Here is a 23,517-nt window from a genome sequence, read left to right on the forward strand (position 1 = left end):
ATTTCTGAAATTTGTCGGTAGACTTGGTAAAACTTTCGCCATTTAATTCCCCTATACTAGGCTTTATATTTAAGCTGTATACGAACAACGAGGGTGATCATGAAATAATTGACTGGATTTTCTTTTGAGTTATACTGATTTAGTGGGAAGTTAACCTCTAAGTTCTTGGTATTCGAACAAAACGGGTTTTTATGTAGCAGTTTAAAAATGAACTTTAATGAGCTGGATAGATTAAATATATTTATATATAAAAAAAGAAGAAGCTTGTAAACTTTAGACTTTGCACGAATCATATGGCTCGATACGTCGCTCCACGGCTCCACTCATCTTTTCCCGGTGGAGGAGACGTGAATACGTTTTTCCATTAACAAATAGTATTTTTACAAGGGAACTGTTAAGCGTTCCTACCTGAAAACGCTGATTCCTTTTTAATCATGCAAAAATCAGCAAAATTTTGTACAGAAATTGCTCAGTCACATTCTTATAAAAAATGAATAATATGATAAAATTTTGCAATCTTGAAACAGAGTTACGTTCTTTTGTTTCAAAATTGGCGCGATGCACTGACGTGTAAAGTCGTACCTATACACGTCGGGATTACTGCCGTGCTAAGGAAGAACGCCGTATGAACCATCAGGCGTGGCCAAATTTCCTTTGATAAAAACACGACTTTTCTGGTAAACTTATGAATATTTTCCTTCCAATTTATCAGATAATTTCATTCGCAATTTCACCTATGGTCCCTGAAAAATTCAGGAAAAAATATTCTTAATCTTTCCTCAAAAATAAACATTTTATTGAAGGAAATTTGGCAACTGTCGAATGTTCACACGGCGTTCTTTCTTAGCACGGCGGACTTGCTCTGTCATCCATTCAACTCCATACTTTCATGATTTCGCATGAAAATAGAGCTCTGCGCCCTTATGTCAGACAACGAAAAATCACGCGACCGCCCGACGAAAGAATGAAACGTGGTCCACGCGTCAAGTATAAAAAAACCATCTACAACCCATCTCACTATCTCGACAGCGCTTCCTTCCTCCACGGAACATGCTGAACGATGCTGTTCCCATGTCCGAGAAAGGAAAAGCCATCCTCGGAAACTTGTTTCGGTAAACAACCCTCCTCACTGCTGGGTTAAGAAGAAACGTCATTTGAGCCTTCAGACGTTGCCAAGTTTCTTTTGATAAAATGCAAGTTTCCAGGGAAACTTTTGACTATATTCCTTCCAAGTTTTCACAAAAACGCATGTGCAATTTCATCTAAAGAACCTGAAGATTGAAAGGATAACATGTTCAGCTCTTCCCTCCGAAATGAACATTTTATCAGGGAAATTAGGCAACGTTCGAGTTCTCATACGACGTTATTCTTCAGGATATTTCAGGGATGCGGATTTTATTCCGGGGGGCGAGTGGGTATCGCAGTTAGCCCTGCTCGAGTGGTGGCGTCACGCTGTGCGAGCTCTCATTTGTAGCGTGTTACCACGTTACATATCGCCCATTGTTGCAAGATTCTGCAGTAAAATTCACTTTATTTACCCATTTAAACCCATGTAAGATGCCAACATTTCAACTCACAACATGGCAACCTTGATATCGCACGGTGACATCATCCACCTCACCACCAGACCACGACCCAAGAAGGGACGGATGTCATGTCCATTGTACCCGTGCAGTGGTGCCAGAGAGAAAGGGACGTATATGTGGCCGTCGATGAGAGGAGATCTTGGCTCCAGGGCCGTCCCTGAAATGTGACTACAAGATAGAGAACTTGGTACACAAAATCTAAAACTTGAGTTATTGTTACAACTCGGTAAAAAGGCGAGTTAAACTACAGGTCCACCAACTAAAAGATTCTGGTTCAATTTACTGCACCGTGAAAAAAATGACTCTATGGTTATGTGCAACCTGCAAAATTTGACTATTTTTAGTCGAGAGTCTTCATTGAAGCTATTTACTATACTTTTCTTCGTGCAGAGCATCAAGGAATTGCCTACAAATATTTTGCGACCAGAAGCCCGAATATGTTAATGCACCCAGAGTTACGGTGATTTTGTGAACTCTATTATAGTACGATACTAAAATGGACTGAACAGTTCGCAATTTTTTCATTGTGATACTAGAGAATGTTTTCGGCCAAAAATTTAAATTCATTTTTTTGCTCCGTCAGGGTTGCCACAGAATTTAGAAAATTAAATTCCCTGACATTTCCCTGACACATTTTGGTGAAATTACCTGACAATTGAAGATATGACAGGTGGTTAAGAAGGCATAATTGAAAATAGTTTGCATACAAAATTTTCTCGTTCGAGTTCTTGTCATACTTTTAATCTCATCCTTGCCGTTGAATGGTTGAAGCAGCGAGAGGGTTTTTTGTATGTTTGGCAACGTCAATTTGAAAGCTGCCTAGGGATACACAGTCGAAACGCTCCATTACGGTGAGATATGAATATACCGCACCCACCACCACTTGGAGATTTTACCTTTATTTTGCTCGAATAAACAGTTAGGTGCTCATGCTCCTTGCATCATCCTATCACGATAAAAGTGTAATGTAATAGCAACTCGACTTGCTTCCATCTTGTATTCAGCATCTTGATCGTGTAGTCGAGGGCAAATACGCAGTATAAAGTCGAAGCACCATACTAGCGTGCTAAGGAAGAACGCCTTATGAGCCTTTAGACGTTGCCAAATGGACCGCGTTAAACAGAGAGGAACCAAGCCACATCAGCTATTGCCAAATTTAATAGGGCAAATTAATTTTTTACAAGAAAACGGTTGGGCGGATTTTCGTGCAAATTTCAGTGAATTTTCTCCATAGTACGAAGCAAATTCCTTAAAATTTTCAAAGGAATCCGCACAAACGTTCTCTCGTAAAAAATTTACTTACCCAGTTAAATTTGGCAATAGCTAATGTGGCTTGGTTCCTTTCTGTTAAACGCGGTCCAAATATCCTTCGACACGACAAGAATTTTCGTGATTTTTGTGCATATTTTTCTTTCGGTATTTCGGTGAATTTCGTTCGTAATTTGATCAAAAGCGTCTGAAAGTTTCAATGAGAAAATAATATTCATAACTATATTCAAAAATAAATATTTTCTAAGAGGGAATTTGGCAACATTTGGATGCCGATACGGCGATTTCCCTTTGCCGGCAGCTTTGCTCAAGGGTTCGCATTGCAGGCCAACAAGATAGTGATCGCAAATAGAGTGAATCTAAATCTACATCGTAACAGTTCTAGAAACGGCCACTTCGTAGCACTGGTAGAATCTGACTCCAACATTAGAGGTTATTTAACCGTTCGAGCGAGGAATGTATAAACAGACAAGGATCAAATAGGTTTCCTTATCAAAACTTTGCGCAGGATATAAGCCGTGCACTTAAGTGACAAAATTATTCCAAGTATGAATTTTTTCCCAGAGGTTGTTCCGGTGGTCGATCCAGTGGTGTGGACGGAGTTAGTTTGTCTCAAGAAGTCGGGACACCCCACAATAATTCAAAAGTAGTGAAACAAGGTCATTTTTTCGTGATATTCAGGGACATTCTGACTCTGACTACCCCCCACCCCCTCCCCCGTGGAAGATATTCATACATAAAGCATAAACACCTCGAGTTAGGTTGCCCTATCATGACAAAGTTCTGTCTACGCCACTGACGTTTATCTTCTTACATAGCAAATCTTATTAGTCCACCTTAGAATAAACTCGACTCGAATCTTAATGAGTTTCATCAAAACTGAAAAATCAAAAGCCAATAAAGTCACCCAATACCCATCCGGATGATTCGGGGTCTCATAAACTTACAATTTTTTACCTTTTATACAGAGATTTCAAAGCTCTTCGACGCGACAACGGAAATTAAGATTGTACACATACCTCTCTCGCCTTAACACATTTTAAAAAGCAATTTCAAGCTCATAAAACGCTTGTTTGTAATGCGATTGACCTAAATAGTCCGCTTGAACCGTTTTTTTTTTCTTTTTCTACCAAGTTATTCTCACTTTGGGTGCCTTCTTTTGAGGTTTTTTATGGTATGTGTGGTGCATATGAAGAGCCAATTTTTCCTTTAATCAACAAACAGCATTGCAGGGAATCACACTCACAGCGAATGCTTATAGACCACTTTGTTTTACCTCAATATACGATCTGGGATGCGTACGCGGAATTCGATCACTTTTAATTACTGAATATCGAAAGGATCACAAATTTAAAAGCCCCAAATAAACACGGTGGGACTGTGACAAAAAGCGGGATGTGATTGGGCGCAACTCTTGCAAACAGATTTGAATCAATATTAGTTGACCTGAATGTGCTGTGCAGTCATTCCGATTAAATGCGATACACTCAAAGAGGGAATTTCGAATGAAACTCTCACGCTCAATTTGGCGAAAAGCGCTCGCTTGGTAGGCGATTGCGAGTTCATCAACGGGCTTGAACAGGCTTTGATAATTCTGGTGGGGTTTGTACTAAATTACTTGGAAACGAGTTATCAATGTCAGTTTACCGAAAGTCCGTTCTTCACCACTTTTCACAAATTATTATAAAAGAGGCACTGACAAAAACATACGAGCTCTCGGACAGGGCCCGTTCGCAATCGCGATGTGGTTAATATAATTCAGAAAGAGAATGACCATGGGATAGGCAACTATTCGCGCATTCCGGAGTGGAATTGCCTACACTCTTATTTGAAGGCGATCTAACTTCGCGGTAGGAGACACGGCAATCATTAACGGAGCTGCTGTCGCGTCGCCGTGGCCTCGTGGCACGGGGAATCGATGAAAGTATGTTCCACAATCAACTTACTTCTATTTATTATTTTTATTGCAACTTGTGGCGGGAACGTAGTAGTTGAATTTTTGCATTGTCATAATTAGACGTAAAGAGCGTTTAGAGCTAGTAATTGTTTTCAAGTTAATACGGGCATAAAAAGAACTCATTGTACCTCTTGATGCCCCGCTGAACTTCTGTAATTTTCACGTAGCCATAAATTTTCTTAGAGAAGATAGCTGTTGCAATATTTTCTCGATATAGGAATGCAGTTTTGCGGATTATTAATGATTTGAACGTTTTTAGTTTTCAATGAGAATTTTAAAAATCATTCTTAGATCTGTTTCCTCTTCTTATTTTATTCATTGAGTTGAAAGAAGTTGCATGCAAATTATGCACATCGATGTATGCGCCGATACTTTGACTTTTCCGTTCTTGTTTGAATGTTCACTACAAACACACACAACAAATATCTTCATGAGTGCTCGATACATTTGAGCAAGAAGTTTTATTACATATTCTCCTTTGAATTCCATCGAAACTTACGCTTTTGAGGCGTTTTCGTGCTGGTTCAACTAAATCGTTCACCCAAGCTGGTACTCGGTGATAATAAAATAATTCCTGAAAACATTCACCGTATTTGGAGGAATGACCCCTATAAGAAAGTATCATTCCTTGTTAACTTAAACAAAGGCGGTATCTACTTTTTTTTTTTAAAATAAAAAATATATTGAATTATTTTTTTATTTTCGGCTTCTCTGCTGCCTATATTCTCATGCCTATATACTTCGCCGTCTGTGCTCAGTTGTCTTTTTTTAAGTTGACGGTACACCTGGCGGAAGATCAGAATCTCCCTTTACATTCTACTTAATCCCCCTTCAGTCGTTTGAACTCTTCCGACTTATTGAAGTCCGATGTCAAAGATGACTAATGGCATGTTGTCTTTGATCCTGGAATATTAAGCTCCGTCTTTTGATCAAGGAAGCGCAAGGCTAAGAGAGTTTTAGACTTACAAAGTAAAATTCCTTTCGATATGTACCGACTCACAGCAAATATTTAATTACATAACTTATCTAAATATCCTGAAGTAAATAGAAACCCTCTACTCGCCCCTTGGCAATGAGCGGAAACTATGGATTTCACGATTCCACCATTCAACTTTTATGATCACTTTTTTGCTGGCAACGGGCTGAGCGGTTCGTTTAATAGACTAATTGGCCGCCAAAACTATTACATCGAATTAGCTACACATTTGACGGATTTCATTCCAGCTCCTTCACCGGAAAAATTATAACTTCGTACACCAAATAATACTCTTAATACGATATAACTTTTGACTTGATAAGTATGTTAAAAAGTAAAATTTTCCAGGTATAAATAAGTTTTTACACTTCAGATTTAAGGGGCGGCGAAAAAACTCTTACAGACACATAGCCCTGACCTTTCCCATTCGTTTTATAATTTGGTGCTTTTCGCATGTTCTGCAGAGAATATTGATAAAGTAACATGGCTTGCGGTGCTGTGAGGGGCCATCTCTAAAGTGCGAAACGCACTTTTCCGGCATTTTTTACCCCTCTCCCCCTTCCTCTACCGCTTACCCGTGTACCGCTTTAGTGGCGTAGGTCCCAATCCTGTAACACCTAAAAACAAAATGGCGTAACGCACTCCTCGACCCCCTTCCCCCTAGAGCGTTAAGTAATTGAACCGATTATTTTCCAAATCACGAGAGCGCCAATCTCAATTTTGGTGGTTTAGGGGTTGTTTTTTCTTTGTTTTCTCTGGTATAATCAATCATGTCTGATTCCAATATAGTTTTCTAAAAGAACATCCTTTTTTTTTTTTTTTTTTTTTTTTTTTTTTTTTTTTTTTTTGGAATTCGAAGATTGTCAATAAAGCGAATAAGGCGTTTTCCTTGCTTCTCTCGCATTCGAAATTTTAGCGATTGGGTGGTTTAGAAAATAATTGGTTCCATTTGGGGTGGCACCCAAATTGTATTTTGTATGGTGGTCCATTTACTGCACGGCAACGGCGATTCTTAAAGTTGGCAACACTGCTTTTCTTTCATATAAACGTGTGTAAAACAATCGATTCTAGATGAGGCTGCTTGCCGCATCTAGAATCGATGGATTAATGGATGTTTAATGGATTTAAATGGAGCAAAAGCAATGTTGCCAACTCAAAAGCATCACCACTGCTGCATGGCAGAGTCTGTCGGATGGTGGCGGTGGATTGCTTGATGAAGGGATTTCCCATTTAATTATCTACTTCAAATTACCGATATTAAAGCGTTTATCGGTCGCCACCGCAGTACCCAGTTTCATTATTAAAAGGGTGCGACGGATAAGTCACGTTTCGGCGATAAATTTTGACAGTGAAGCTCGGCCCGCTGGCCACCCTTGTCAAGTAACTCAACGAAAACTTTCTGAACTACCCGTCCGAACGAAGGAAAATGAGCCACTTTCGATTTGGGATTCGGCAATGCTGTTTGGGAATGATACTCTGTACCATTCCCGTAAACTGATTAAAAGAGTACGTTATTCGAAATGAATTTCTTATCGATAGGGTAAATAGACCGAGTTCATCAGAAGGGAACCAACCCACATCAAGTTGAAACTGAGAAAAATAGGTTTGAAGTTTTGTTCCTGCATAAGGCTCAGTGTAGAAAACAAAATAAAACCCCTCTTTCCACAAAATGATTTCTGTTTTTCGACTTTTATTATATGGCAGGAGAAAATATACGGCTAGTGGAACTCAAAATGATTCTTAACTCAATTTTTTCGAAAATGTGGGTTCGTTCCATTCTGATAAACTCGGTCGAAATACAAACAGACAAGCGATTTTTTCGTTGAGTCAACTGGAAATCTTGGATGGAGTACTACCGTGCCAAGAAAAAACACCGTATGAACCTTCGAGAGTTGCCAAATTTACCCAGATCAACATGTATTTTTTAGGAAAGTTATGCAATTTTTCCTTGAAACTTTCAGATATTTTAGGTTGAATTGCAAACAAATTTATCAGAAAAATTTGAAGAAAAATATCCACAAATTTTCCAGCGAATCCGTTTTTTATTGAAGGAAATATGGCAACATCTGAAGCTACATACGGTGTTCTTCCTTCGCAAGACAGAGTGGAGAAGGATGCAACTGTGGGGTCAGATGCCCCGACTGGAGATAAGCGCAAGCGGTCGTAAGAAAACTATCTGAGAAGTTGTTGGATTTAATTTGTGTGCCACTACCCGACTGGAAAATTACGTATGCGCGTTGCATCCCCTTTGAAATTTTATCTGAAACGCGGGATGCTCCTGTCTACTTTACGGCCGCCATAAGTGCGGGAAACTGGGTCAGGTGGGTTTGTGCGGGTGCGGGCGGCTGTGAATATCTCTCTGAAAAGAACGGGCGGGCTACCGCACAGTGGAACACGCCATTCTGCCATGCTAGGGAAGAACGCCGTATGAACATTCGAGAGTTGCCAGATTTCCCCAGGTAAAACATGAATTTTTGGGGAAAGATATGTGTATTTTTCTTGAAAACTGCGGATATTTTAGATTAAATTGCAAACAAAATTTTCTGAGAAAATTGGTGGGGAAAATTGACAACTTTTCCCTGTAAATTCATTTCATTTTTCGGGGGAAATTTGGCAACGTCTGAAGGTTCATACGGCGTTTTTCCTTAGCTTTGCAGCATTGAGACTGCCCTGCTACAGAAGAACGCTGTATGAGCCTTTAGAAGTTGCCCAATTTCATTTAAGAAGATACGATATTCCGGAGAAACTTATGAATATTTTTCCTCCAATTTTCCAGGGAATTATTCGCAATCGGACCTAAATTATCTGAAGAAAACAAGAGAAAATATTCATGACTCCCTGCAAATAAGAGTTTTACCGGAGGAAATTTGACAACTCACACATTTTCATACGACGTTTTTCCTCAGCATGGCAATATAGAGGTCGGACATGAAATTTTTGACGAAATTGCAAACTTTTAATGTTTACTCCCTCCCATTGTAAATTATAAGGAATGTTTCTTCAGAGCAACTTTATAGAGAGACGATACGGCCCATTTCAAACTTCTGCGTTTTGAGATTTTAAAGATTCAAATTATTTCTACCCTCTTACATTGAATTGACCCAGTGTGCGGCGATGCATTGCTGAAAGGAAAATTCCCATCCGGTCGTCTTTACCATTGGAACGCTCACGAAGGGTAAAGTTTGCAAGGACTGACGAATTACATTTGAAACTTTTTTTTCCTATATTCGGTTGGAATAAGTGCTTTATTTGAAGCATGTTGGATCAAAAGGGCACGTAGTCACTTTTTTAAACTTTCTGAGAGCTGCAAAATTTTGTAACTTTGTTTTAGCATGATTGATTTTTTTTTTTTTTTTTTTTTTTTTTTGCTAAAGCTTAAATTACAATTCAGGACATTCTGTTCAGGTGAGTCAAATAAAGTTACATATTGAACTTCAAAAGTTTAAAACAATATTATTGTGTGAATTTGTTTAAGGAGAAATGAATTTAAGCCTTTTTGATCCGAAAATTCTTGCCTAGATTTTCATGGCATTCTGTCTTTCCTCTTTTCTCTATTTGATAGGGGCCTTTAACATTTTTATTACATCCTTGAAAATCCTTGAGATTGTCCTCAAAAAATTTCGTTCTGTCCTCAAAAGATCCTCAGTAATCTTTGAATGGATATAGGTCTCTAGACAAAGTATGAATTAAATCACTAAGCAACATAATTTCTTTTCAAAATTTTACGGAGAGAAAAAAATCACACGACAGGATGTCTGGAATTTAACTTCTAAACAAAATATTTGTACATATTTAAAATTAACATTAGTTAAGATGCAAAAATATAAATGACTTCATTTGTATAATCTTTCTATCGTTTAATTTGTGTTAAAAATGCTTTTGTTAATATCTTGTTCAAGAGTTGATTTCTGAACTTCCCACCGTATGAATATTTCCTACTTATGATTTTGAAGAGGAAACATAGGATGGTTTTCTCCAGTTTACACCTTGTCTACTAGCCCATTGTATCTTAAATATTGCGTCTACTTCATGTATATCAACTTCTAGTGAATCGATTGAAATGATTCCTATTGAATGGGTTTAATTAAAAATAAAGTGTTGATCCCCGATGAATTTATCCTTCAGAGGTTTAAGTTTCCAGTCCTACATTTAGATAGAATCGATTGTTTTTAAAAGAGATGAAATTATGAATGGGCTATCTCGCGTTTTCATAGCGTGTATCTAGGTCGGTTTATGCGGAAAAGAGAGCGAGGCGTTAAAACAAGAAAAAATGAAACATTGTTATAGGAGGAAATCGTTTTACCTGTTATGAAAGGCTTCGGTGCGGATTTGGATCACGGCTTCCATCCTGTAACAAAAGAGAAATATGAATCAGCGAAATTGTGCTTCGCATCTGCTGAGTTATCATTCAACAACCTTCTAGCATGATTTTTAAACGCGTGTTCAAGCCGGATTACGTGTGAAATACGCGGCGGATTTTATCAAAACAAAAATTATAGACATCGGTGATGGGAGTGGTGAATGTGTTTTTTTAAAAGATGAGGCAATAAAGTACAGTTAATATATTATCCATGACAAAGGAATGAGAAAAACGTACATAAACTTTTGAACGGACAGGCAAGGGGTCTGAAATGCACAATGAGGCTTACAGCCGTTAATTTCGATGCATTTTTTCGGTCTCAGAAAAGAACTTCCGCATTATGAGAGACGTTCGTTGAACGAAAATCACGGTTGCCATAATTTCTTCAACTTCAAATTCCTCGATTTGCCCTAACTTTCTTTGCTTTCCCCTGACTCCAAAATGTTCTAATTCCCTGACTTTTCCTCTGAACAAAATGTCCACTTTTTTTGTTAAATACGCTGACTATTGCTAAATTTTGAACTAACTTTCCTTGTTTGGAGATCAAATTGTGAGAAAAAAATAATTCAGTGGCTGGTCAAAGGATGAAAATCCTTAAAAATGACCAGAAAGGGTAAACAGCTGGATACGTTTCAGTGATTTGCGAAAATGTGATGTGTCCGAAATTCCCTAACTTTTTCTCCAAATTTCCTGACTATCCCCGACTTTTCACGGTCGTCACAAATTCCCTGACTTTTCCTGATTTTTCCAGTTTTTTATAGACCGCCAGCATCCCTGCGGACAGGACAGGAAGGTCTGAAATGCATAACGAGGTTCATAACCGTTACTTCCGATTATTTTATTCGGTATCAGAAAGGAACTTCCGCACTGTGAGAGGCTTTCGTTGTACAAAAATGTTTAAGTTCATCAGAAGAAAAAATGTATTGCTCGGCATAGAGTTACTTCCTTCATCCGGGAAAAGACGATTCTTCAGTGATTTAGTTTTCCTCAGACTTTTCCTAGCTTTCCAAGTTTTTCGATCCTGTGGTCAACCAGGGTGCATTCTATCTTTGATCAGGTCTGTCAACCAGCGGGCTAAAAACTCCCCAGGCACACTGGACCGAGTTAATACGAGAATTCGGACAAAATCTGAGAACTTTGAAAGCTTATAATTTTGAAAATATGAAAAAAAACAAGTTGAAAAGTGGTTTCATTCGTTTTTTCGTGAAATTTTCTGACAGAGATACCTCTTGAGATTGAATTTGTGGGGAGTTAAACATCAAAATTTGAAACTTTAGTCAAAAATTTCACGTCCAATATCTTCTATTAGCTCGTTCCACAGGGTGTCGAGTTTTTCTTCATTTTGGGAAATCCTGATGAAATCCTATTTTTTCCTGATCTTTGACTGCTAAATTCTGATTTCATAATTTTTCCGAATCCTGATCAAATCCTGATTTTTTTGTGGAGAAAACTCAACGGACAGATAACGGATAATTGACGGAAAATAAGCGGACGGCCGACTTTTCTCAAATCCTGATTTTACGACCGATTTTTCCTCAAATCCTGATGAAATCGGGATTAAATCCTGATTGACCTCAAGTCCTGATAGAATCTGGAAAATTTTAAGGCGATACCCTGTTCCACCGTGCCACGTCGCGCGGAGCTCCCAGGTAATTTTGGCGTTTGAAGATTCGCAACCCTGCGCTCGGAGCGGAGCAGGGATGCAGCCGACCGTGGAGGGACGGGGCCCGCCCTTCATTTCCGCGGGCGCCGCGCGCGAGCACCGAACCCCCGACAAAAACCACCCTTTCCCCCTCGAAAAGGGGGGTTTAACGAGCCTAACGGGCAACCGTGGAGATACGTGCACAAAAGCGCAGGAAATGAAAGAACAACCCGGTAAAGATTGAAAAATTAAACGCGTCGAACGTGGACCAGGAAATTAGACGCTCCGCTCAGGGACAACCGGATCGGAAAAATCCGGGCCGTCCCGCCAAATAGCCATCGTCGTCGTCCAGCCTTATTGTTCAGAGCTCCAGGTCGCTTGTTGAATCGATCAATCGATCAAAGTTTGATCGATAACTCCCTATCTTCACTTTGCTATATATCAGCGGCGTGGCGTGAATTGCGATATATCGATTGTTATGCCATTCAAACCTATGGAAAAGGATCGATAAACAGGGTGTTCGTAGCGAACACCTTAATAATCGATTCTTTACCATAGGTTTAAATGGCATAACAATCGATATATCGCAATTCACGCCACGCCGCTGCTATATATCGATCGAGGTCATTCGACAACGAATCGTGGGTCGATTGTTGAATTGTTATCGAACTAGTTTCATTCATAACTCCCTATCTTCACTATGCTATATATCGATCGAGGTCATTCGACAACGATTCGTGGGTCAATTGTTGAATCGTTATCGAACGAGTTTCACTGATAACTCCCTATCTTCACGACGCTAAATATCGATCAAGGTCATTCGACAACGATTCGTGGGTCGATTTTTGAATCGTCATCGAACGAGTTTGATAGATAACTCCCTATTTTCACAATGCTATATATCGATCAAGGTCATTCGACAACGATTCGTGGGTCAATTGTTGAATCGTTATCAAATGAGTTTCACTGATAACTCCCTATCTTCACAACGCTATATATCAATCAAGGTCATTCGACAACGATTCGTGGTTCGATTGTTGAATCGTTATCGAACGAGTTTGTTCGGTAACTCCCTATCTTCATAATGCTATGTATCGATCAATGTCATTCGACAACGATTCAACAATCGACCTGACTCGGATTTTACCGTTTTGACCTAATGTATGTTCGATAGTAGCTTTAAAACAGAAGAAATTCTTTGTTTTTTGGAGGTCAAATTGGACAGTTCTCGGAAAATTGCGATCCAAGCCAACCGGTGCCGCACTGTATTAGGCGGAATGCGTGAAGTATTCCTATGGTCGTAAGGCGATAAGATGCTATTCACACCAGCCAGCTACCGCACAGTGTGGGGCGTAATGCGTGTGGTATTCCTGCCCTATTGTAGGCACTGATATCCGATATACAATTTAAAGACCCAGGGTCTGCCCCACCTGGCACCTACGGAGCTCAACCCCCACGGGCTGCACCATCTGGTATCCAAGCAGTCCAACCCTTTGGGGCTGTTATGTTGAATGTTACACACACCAAAATAGTCCAAACCACATTTTTAAGAGAAAGGATTTTGACTTGAACTTAAGGTAAAGCATTGTAACAACATTTAGGCTCGTTTTTACCGTTTAGAAGCAGCTCATGAAATTACTTGACGCACTTGAAAGGAGAGAAGTATAATCATGCTATGATGAGACACGCAATATAATCATTAAAAATTTTGCCAAAGTTCCTTCAACAGAATGCTCTTTTTTTACAATGTATTATGCATTTTCCTTTGAATTTTATAATGTAGATTGTTTGGATTATATGAAATCCACTGTAGATCCTACTCTATAATATAAAATCTTAAGAGAGCGTACACAGAGAGAAATTTCAACACAAAAGTTTGATTAATACGGACAGTAAAACACAAAATAACCCTAATGTTCGGTTGACGGTTTCAAGAGAAAATGCCAGCTAGTTTTCTTTGAAGAAATTGAATAAAAACGAGCGGTGAATACCAACGCTGCACCATTATTTTCTGCGCTAAATTCACCGCATACTGTTCTGAATTCGAACACAAAATTTGTGTTGGTTTGTGTTTTACTTCCTATACGGACCAAAAGAAACACAAGAATATTTTTATCAGTGTAACGCTTAGTGTCAAGATGCGGCACGCTTTGGGGGGGGGGGGGGGGGTTGGACTGCGAGGCGATCATAGGGTGGATCCCATAGTTTTATAAATTCTCATTCCAAAATTCTACAAAAAATTCATACATTCTAAACATATATGAGGCAACAGACCAGCTATGAAGAAAGAAAAACGAGCGAAAAATTCAAACAGAAACTGTTTGATAACTGCTATTGTAACGCAGCGTTTACACTAATGAGTCTTGAGGAGGAAAGAATCTTCGGAAAATCTTACGCAATAGCGGTTTCGAACATGTTGCGGGCCATGAAAAAAAAATTAGGAAGATTTAAAAAAAAAAGATACTCGAAAGTTCATCGAAAACGGACGAAAACCCGGTATTTCAAGGCTTTTACATTGTATTTTCAATGCCAGAGACCGTTATCTATTTGCTCCTGTGAGTGTTACTGCAGTGCAAACTTGACTGCCGTCTGAATGAATGCAATTCGTGGTTTGGTAACTGAAATGTTTTTCATATAATATATTCGGTGAAGGAAGGTACGTGAAGAAATAAGTCTGATGATTTTGCGGAGAAAAACGAGGTTTTTTCCTCTTTAATGTATCCGCATCTTTGTTCCCTGATAAGGTCCGTACTCGCTAAGGTTAATGGTGCTAATTATCATATCGATAAGAGAGCGAGAGACACAATAGCCCGCATGCAGACAACAATAAAAACACACTAAAATACAAAAAACAAATGGGTATACAAGGCTAGAGGAGACGTAAAACAACCAGGACGTTTCGGGCCAATTACATGCCCATTCTCAACTGGAACAAAAGCTAAAAATAAAAATTAAAACGAGAAAATGAGCATGCAACTGACCGAGGTAGGAATCAGTGCAAACTTATCATATCGATACACATCGAACTCTTCTCGACCTGTAACGGGTTTTAATTTTTTTCGAACGATTTTCAAAAAAACCGATCCACTGGAAATTAACACTTGACTCATTGAAAAATTGCATTAAAACATTTTGAAGTTGACGTACTCAGAAATGTCACGAAATCGAAAAAAGGTATTAAGTTAATCCATATCATCAATCGAATAGCGAAGCTGATTTCACTCCACACTTAAGTAAAATAATCGGTCGTATGAGTCGCAAAGCTGTATTCCATATCGGCTTGCTACTTGATTCGTAAGTAACCGTACTTCCAGTTTTGGTAATCGCAATCTCGGTTCAAACAAATGGAATTTTCAAAATAAACGAAGTTAGGAAATAGATGAGTCATATGAACAGTGAGTGTGATTACCAGAGCAGATAATATGGTCATACGAACCAAATAACATGACAGCATTGGACATCCTGCTGCGGTTTATGAGATAGAGTTTCGTATTTTGGTGTGACTCTGTCCTTACTCTTGATATTTTGAGCCAAGTAATCACTATTTTTTGATCTATTTCCGAATAAATTCGAGGTGGAAGGGGACACACTACGGACATGAGGTATTTCCTTCCCCGCTTATGATATTTGATCTTTTCTAAGGAAAATATTGACCAACTTCTGTGTATTACTCTAATTTTTTCTCCGATGCAGATTTCGCATCCTCCTGACAATTTTAACTTCCCGCAAGGTTCGAAAATAATACGTAACACCCCTGTAAAGTAATAATCGTTCGAGAAAATCTCGGAAAAGTCAAAGATCCTATAATCGAGTTCGATTTATCGGAGAAATAATTACGCATGATACCTAGAATCACCTTTAGGTGCTGGAATACACGACCTCGGCCGCTTTTTCTTTCCTCACATTGTCTTGTGTTATCACCTTCCGAATGTGCTTTTTTCCTGGTGCATGTCAATCAGGTATAAAACCAACGCAAGAAGAACATTACTTGTCAGTAACGTGTTTCTCTACAACGAATCTACGGGTTGCTTCTTAACTTTGTGCTCTGGTTTTCGACCCTGTTCATTGTCCAGTTTCGGCGTCATGAATCTTCAACTGTTAGTGTGCTTTCTTGGAATCCTCCTGCTCTGCCTTTGGGTTCAAGCCCTACCAGTTCCTGAAGCAATAGCTTCAGGCGTCAGACTTCAGGCTGGCGTCAACGGCACTGCCACCAGAGTAGATGCGCCTATCGTTCAAAATTTTATCGGTCCTAGTCCCCGTCCCCTGCCGATCCTGGGATTACCGGGATTATTACCTGGGATACCCGGATTTCTGGGGCAATAAATCAAAAAAATGAAGTTTGGAAAAAGTTCGATTTTAAGACGTCGATCGATGGTGCGTACTGTAGAGAGGAATCTTGTAAAATATCACTTCGATTGAAGCACTAATAAAGATGTGACAAGACCAGGCAGTGCGGCGCGCGGAGCACTTTTGAGCACGATCCCAGTTACCGAGCGGCAGTGCTGTGTTTAAGGGTTTGTATGTTCACGTTTTGTTTCGCTGTACCTGAAAGTGTTTGGGCATCTGATTCACAAAATGTAGTGTACGTTGAAGATGTTACACGCTGAACTATTCTTTTTCGTCGTATCTATTACTGTAGACTAAGCCTTAGATATAGTCAGTTTTTCAATAAAATCGCAAAAGTAGGACCCAAAGAGTATACTTTACACCTCTTAGCACCTCGTAATTTTACTCGGAAGTTATTGTCATGACTCTAGACTACCTTTTAGTCTGAGTGGCAGGTCCGTCATCTACCATCGCCTCAAGATATATCTCATGAAAAGTGACGTTTTCGCGTTTCTTGGCTCTTACTACTACACGCTATCATACGTCATTCATGCATTTTATCATGTTGCATTGTCATATTCTATCAAAACGGATGCCATGGAGCCTGAAGTTGCCCAGACAGAATAATACGAGTTGACGGGACTAATCGGGAGGAATTGAAACTTGTGCTCGAGAACAGCGGGGAATCGCCTCGGGAGGCCACTTTGAGGTCCCGTAAAAGTTGTTTTTTTACGTTTTACTATATTTTAAACATATAGTCTATTAGAATGGACATATTGAAGCTCAAGTGTAGCTTGGCAAACGAAAACGAGTTCAAACGGTCAATCGGTGGGACTTAAAAGTAAGCCTCCGGAGCAATGAAACGTCGAAGTATTATCCTGAGCTGTCTTTTTTAAGTTCCCTTGACAGTAGTATATGACAAGGTTTACTAAATTTAGCTTCTTATTGTCCATTTAATGCAAATAAAATAAAAACCACCAAAAGGAGAGCTTTCGATTTTGAACCTGAAAATTTAATCCTCGTAACCCCTGTCGATTTTTCTCAATTTCGGTCGGGCAAAAAAAGTTCGAGCTTTCAGTCGCATCCTACGTGGTTCGAGGCGTAGAATCGATTGCGATACGAAAAGTGCGAGGCAAATTCCTTAAAAATTTTCAAAGGAATCCGCCCGAACGACATCTTGTAAAAAATTAAAATACCCAATTCAAATTGGCAATAGCTGAGGTGGCTTAGCTCCTTTCTACTAAACCCGGTCCAATTGTTCCTCACCATTATGACGCTGAAAATTTTCACCGGGGATACGCGGAGGGAGATCGTTAAAATGTGTATCATTTCCGCTTGTGGATCCCAAGAGGAGTTGTGTGAGAGGTGTGGATGAGGCCACGTTGGGAACGGATATACATTTCCATAGCTTCAAGTTAGCGCTGGGCTAACAAGTTGACACATATCATAAAAGAAAAAGGACGTTATTTATATCGCGCCACGTCATGACTCTTCTTCTCTCGTTGGAGCCTCTGAGTTTATCAGCAACGCATTTTCCATGGGTATATCATCGCTTCTCTGGCGTAAAGACGTAGCTTGATTTCCGCATGAGCTCCAGAAAGCATAGATTTATATGCATACCAGGCCTCACGTGAAAATTGAGATACGTCTTTTCGTCAAAGGGGTGACGATATGCCGTGTCATGCATGTCACCGGGCGTTGTACATCTTTTAAAACCATGTTTTAGTCCTGAAATGTTTCAAATAAAAGGGCAGTAGAATCTCGTCCAGTAGTTAAGATTCCTCTTATCAACGTATGATTTATTTTTGATTGTTTAAATGTTTAACCACGGGACTCTTATCCACAAAAACCGAACATTTAGTAATGATACTAAATCATAGAGGTGTATTTATTGTGGGAAAAATCAAACTGTTCGGGTTATAAATTGCCAAAACAGTCGAAACTGACCGAAGTTTAGACGGTCCAGTTAAACAAACAAAAAAAACAAAAAAAAATGTTTTAAGAATAAACTATTAAAAATTCCTAATCACCATGTTCTGGATGCGGCATTGCTGAATGAAATGCAATTATACACGTTTCTTATATTGGCACAAAAATAAACTGAACTAAGCAAGACTGCAACGTTTGACGATCTGGAATTTTCGGCTTACTTTAGGGGATTTTTGATAAAGTTCAGATTTAATCTTCCATGAAATTGTGCCCCCTTAAACGTAAGTAAAGATGACAATTTCACGTACAGCTGAGTGCCAGTGCTACAATGTATTACCTTTTTTAATAAGGATATATACAAGGGTAATCCCATAAAGTCCTGCGCGTTTTGCTCTCATTTCAAAAGTATTAGAGATAGAGAAAATCTGATTAAATGCGTATATGAGGCATACTCTCAGCTTTAATTTACACCCAAATTTTTAAAAATTGGATGAACAGGACGCTCAGGAGGTCATTTCTCCCGCGCCGAAGTCGATGCGTTTCCCACCACCTCCAGGCACACAGTATCCGTGCTAAGTACAAAATGTACGGACGATTGCGGCCGATCTGTTCCGATCGCATTTAAATCCTCATCGATATTTTTACCAGATTATGAATATGTTTAGCATGCTGTTTTTGGGGCCTTCAATGATGAGTGCAATCAGTGTTCTTTCGACACGAGTGCAAGCTTATTCGATAAAGTGCGTTGTAAAGTTATGGCACTCTCAAAGCCAGAGAACTGTGAAGTTCGGTCCGTAATTCGATTTTTGACTTTGGAAGCTGTTAGGCTGTGTAACATTTTTCGCAGACTTCAAACGAGGAAAATACGATGAGCGATGGAAATGTCCGGAGGTTGAGCCAATCGTTTCGCGGAGGAAGAAAAAAAGTGATTTATACAGCCAGAGATGGCAGGCTAAGGTGTGATCGACGGTGACTTAGTGCAATAAGTCGCCGCGTATATCCGCGAAGATCGTCGAATGACATTTAACGAAATACGCCAACATTTTCCTGCAATTTCTCGATCTGTCGTCCATCAAATCGTTCATAAATGATTGAATAAAAAAAAATCGTGCCAGGTGGGTTCCGAAAGTACTGACTTATCGCGCGCCTGAAGGTGGCGGGAGACGCATGAGCTCGGAGAGTATGGAGTTCTGCGGAGAAGAGGGATCATGTGGAAATTGAGATATGTGCTTACGTCAGAGGAAGGACGGTATGACATAATTCCTTACCGCGGCAGTGCACTGTTTACGATGATTGATGTCAACTTCAACTTTATGAACGAAAACGTTGAGAAAGAAAAGAGAATTGCTGACTGCAGCGTCTAATAATTCAATACGTCACGTGTAAAAATAAAGTGTGTGGTCCTTTGAGCCCCCCCCCCCCCCCCCCTTCCACTGTATCACAAGACAAGACAGAGTAAGTGCCCTGAGTTCTTTTGAGAGTGGCCGAGCTCCTGTGTGTCTTGAAAACGGCATTTGATATTTCTTTGACAATGTTTTGCTTTCTCAAAAAAAAAAAAATTTGGTGGGAAAAAATATTAGCGGTTTCAATTTCCTTGGAAGAAAAACAGGAAGATGATTAAACTCTATGGCGCCTCATCTTGGTTGGAATATTTCCGTAAATACTTCGTTTTTCAAAAGGTGTACAAAACAAAATTATGACTTGAAATTATCAGAGGATGACTGCAGAATGGATCCAAAAAGCTGACACAATTTTACTTCTTAAAATGTAGTATGCGTGGCTAATTTTTAAAATTTAAATGACATCAGCAGAAATTCTGGTGGAAATTTTAGTGTAGATTCCATTTGTCTGAAACCTAATTCAGCATCAATTTTCCACGAATAAAGAATCCGCGTTTTTCGATTTCTCTGATATTTCCCTTACATGTAACAAAATACATGCTTACAAAATATAATTCACTGACATGCCGATTTTTTGAGGATTCCTTGAGATCACGAAATCTCTGATTTCCTTGTCACAAAAGAAAATTCCCTGACAGGCCAGCGTGTATGAAGGCTATTTCAATTGTAATCTTCCGTCGCATTTCTAAGGCGCAATGATACAACTATTTGAACTCTCCGGAATGCGTGAGGTATCACGCCGCATTTGAAGGCGTTTTCAAAACAGCGAAGTTCCGATACCCGGATTATCGTTTTGCATAGTTCATATTCTTTTGTTTTATTCCGTACCACTTGTTTATTTATAATCATCGCATAAAAACCACCCATTTGATAAATACAATTCTAGCTGGAGCGCACTTAAGCTATGCATTCATGACTGCAAAAATATTAACAAAAATCGAAAAGGCCAGCATGCATGGAGGCTATTTCAATTGTAATCTCCCGTCGCATTTCAAAGGCGCAATGATACAACTATTTGAACTCTCCGGAATGCGTGAGGTATCACGCCGCATTTGAAGGCGTTTTCAAAACAGCCAAGTTCCGATACCCGGATTATCGTTTTGCATAGTTCATATTCTTTTGTTTTATTCCGTACCCGTCGCTTGATACCCGGTATCATGATTCGTTTTTTGGATGAAGGAAGAAAAAAAATAGGTACTCTCGGGCAAAAAAAACTGAACCTTCTCTCCTCTTTTTATTTTTGACACATTTTGTGACGCAATTGTGAGATCAATTTATTACTCAATTTTGGAGAAAAGAGGAACAAATCAGAATAATAAATGGAAACATTTCGCAAGCTGACACCACTGGCCGGTTTTCACCGAATCGGAAAAAAGCGAGAATTACAATTCCTCTAGAGAGAATACAGACTCGCGCCGCACCAGACCAGTCGAATGCCCGGAGTGGGAAGAGAATAATCATCAAAGAACGCCTGCAAACTTCCCGACGCAATTTCCGCGCCGTCATGTGCAGCGGGAGACCGCTCTTTGACAGGATCGCCGAATTAACCGAGGTCAATATCAGGAACCCCTTTGATTTCCCGGAGTTCGAGAGCGATAGGCCAAGTTTACATTGGGCTTACGTACGCGGGCAAATGAAGTATGCACCACGATAGCATTATACACGATTTCCCAGGATTCCAGAGGATCAGACACAAAAATTATTCTCACAAGGATCTCTGAAAGGAGGCTGTTGAGTTGGAAACATGACATTTATTCAAACGTGTTACGCCAGGATGAAAACATTTTTCTTCAATTGGACCAGATTTTACGATAGGTAACAACAGTTTCAGGCTCATTTCAGAAGCATAATATCTGCAATTCGTTCACTTGTGTGGGTAGCTGTTTCATGGACAGAAACAAAATATGTGCCATTCGTTTCCCTGTGTAGATAGCTGTTTTGGGAAGTGTCAGAAATTGTAAAATGTCGCCAAATTTTTCCTCGATTTTGCACGGTTCCCGAATCCTCCACGACTTTCAAACATCCTAATACCCTACGCAGCGATAGGCAAGGTCCGAGATGGTTATCTGAGAGAAAATTTTGCAGTCTTATTACACATTGCATGCAATTTTGAGCTACAGCATTAAAAAAATGAATGGATGAAGTGCTTCTCCTAGTGCCTTACCTTCTGAGACTATTACTCGAGGTTTTGCTCCATTTCAGATCCATTTTTCCCTAGCATTTTGTCGTTTCCCGCACAAAGGAACGTAAATCCATTCCAAGATTGCAAAATTGGCTCAAACAATTCAACTTTTTCCAAAAATGTACCGATAAAATTTCTCTTTAAAATTTGACTGATTTTTGCATGATGAGGTCAGAGGGAAAATCGCGGAAATTTTCAGGAGGAAATGCCCAAGATTCTCCTCATAAAAATACAATTTGCGAAGAGGAATTTGGTAAAACTGAAATACAGTTACGTTCTTTCGTGAGAAAAAGGACGATTTTTAGGTTTCTGGGGCTTTTCTATCCGATCCGGCCTAAAGGACGGAGAACTGCGGCAAAAAACTGGATGTTTTAGACCTCGGCTCAAAACCCTGATTGGACCCAATCAACCCTCATCGATCACTTTTTGTGGTGGACTTATATTCCTGATATCCTCACACATATCCCTTTAACATTCTCTCTTACCCACTAGGGTCCCTTTCGGCACCCTTCACCGGACCCTCGTCTTCACTTCCTCCCCAATCTGTCAAAAGCGATCTCTCGTTGTATCGGGCGTTTTTTCCGCCGTTCCAAGGACTTACGCGCGAACATCAACCGTGAGTTCTTCCATTACTGTCCCTTAAATTCCACCCCTGGCCACTGCCCTCTTTCAAAACGCGAAACTACGTCTACATTTTTCGTATTAGAAACCAGCAGGCTGATTATTGAAATTTATAGACAAAGCGATAGACAAAGAAGACATAGGGAGTATGGAGTAATTCTATTGGTTAATATGGTTGGTTCTTATAGACTAAGAGAGAAAATGATGGACTAACTATCGAGTTTCTCGTGAGTTGCCTTTAGTTAGTCTATTACTTACCTCCTTTGTCCATTGCAACCACTCACCTCCACCAATAGGATCCGTCCATATCCTTTTTGTCTTCTTTGTCTATAGCTTTGTCTATAAATTTGAACAATCAGCCTGCAAAAATGGATATTGGATGTACACTTCTCGGCATTCTTATTCAGACCACGTTTAGCAGAAAGGAACCAAGCCAAATTAGCTACTGCCAAATTTGACTGGGCAATTTAATTTGTTACAGGACTAGGTTCGTGCGGATTCCTCAGAAAATTTTAAGGAATTTGCTCCGTACCGTGCAGAAAATTCACTGACATTTGCACAAAAATATGCACAAACCTTTTCATGTAAAAAAGTATATTACCCACTTAAATTTGACAGTAGCTAACAAGGCTTGGTTCCTTTCTGCTCAACGCGGTCCGATTGGACTACATGTTGCGATTTGGAACCGTAATTCCTAACTCATTTTAGAGACAACGTATTTCTTCCTAATTTTCACTTAAGATAAGAGGAGAAATCGGCGAAATTCTCAGTTACAAATGCGTAAGATTGTTCTGATGATTATGCAATTTGCGGCGGGAAATTTAAGCAGCAATCAAATGAACCGCGTTAAGCAGAAAGGTGCCAAGCCACATCAGCGATTGCCAAATTTGACCGGGCAATTTAATTTTTTACAAGAAAACGTTTTTGCAGATTCCTCGGAAAATTTTTAAGAATTTGCTTCGCACTATACAAAAATTCACTGAAATTTGCACGAAAATCCGCACAACCGTTTTCATGTAAAATATTGAACTGCGCAATTAAAGTTGGCAATAACTAACGAGGCTTGGTTACTTTCTGCTTAACGTGGTCCATTTTTATAATTTGATTTACTCTATGGAATTGGCCTTTACGTATTTATCTTGACATCTCTTCTGATGATTGTATATTGTGACTGTTCATCGGAGAGGGGCCCAACTCGCAGCAAGGAGGCAATGCTTTAAGGAGAGATGCTTTTCTGAAGTTTAGAGTTAAAATGAATGAAGAAAGGTC

The 23,517-nt window shown here is 39.5% G+C and overlaps 2 protein-coding genes across 3 annotated transcripts in view; both read right to left on the bottom strand.

Moving 5' to 3' along the window:
* Positions 1–23,517, bottom strand: part of Nca (neurocalcin homolog) — a 355,612-nt gene that overhangs the window by 204,205 nt on the left and 127,890 nt on the right. The gene's annotated exons all lie outside the window — the stretch shown is intronic.
* The window catches only part of LOC109031240 (neuronal calcium sensor 2), a 342,919-nt gene that overhangs the window by 191,858 nt on the left and 127,544 nt on the right, over positions 1–23,517 (bottom strand). The window contains exon 3 of the mRNA XM_072300829.1: positions 10,092–10,136. The gene's annotated coding sequence lies outside the window, so the exon portion shown is untranslated. The remainder of the gene's footprint in view (positions 1–10,091; positions 10,137–23,517) is intronic.

Source organism: Bemisia tabaci, chromosome 5 (assembly GCF_918797505.1).
Source record: "Bemisia tabaci chromosome 5, PGI_BMITA_v3".
Taxonomy (NCBI): domain Eukaryota; kingdom Metazoa; phylum Arthropoda; class Insecta; order Hemiptera; family Aleyrodidae; genus Bemisia; species Bemisia tabaci.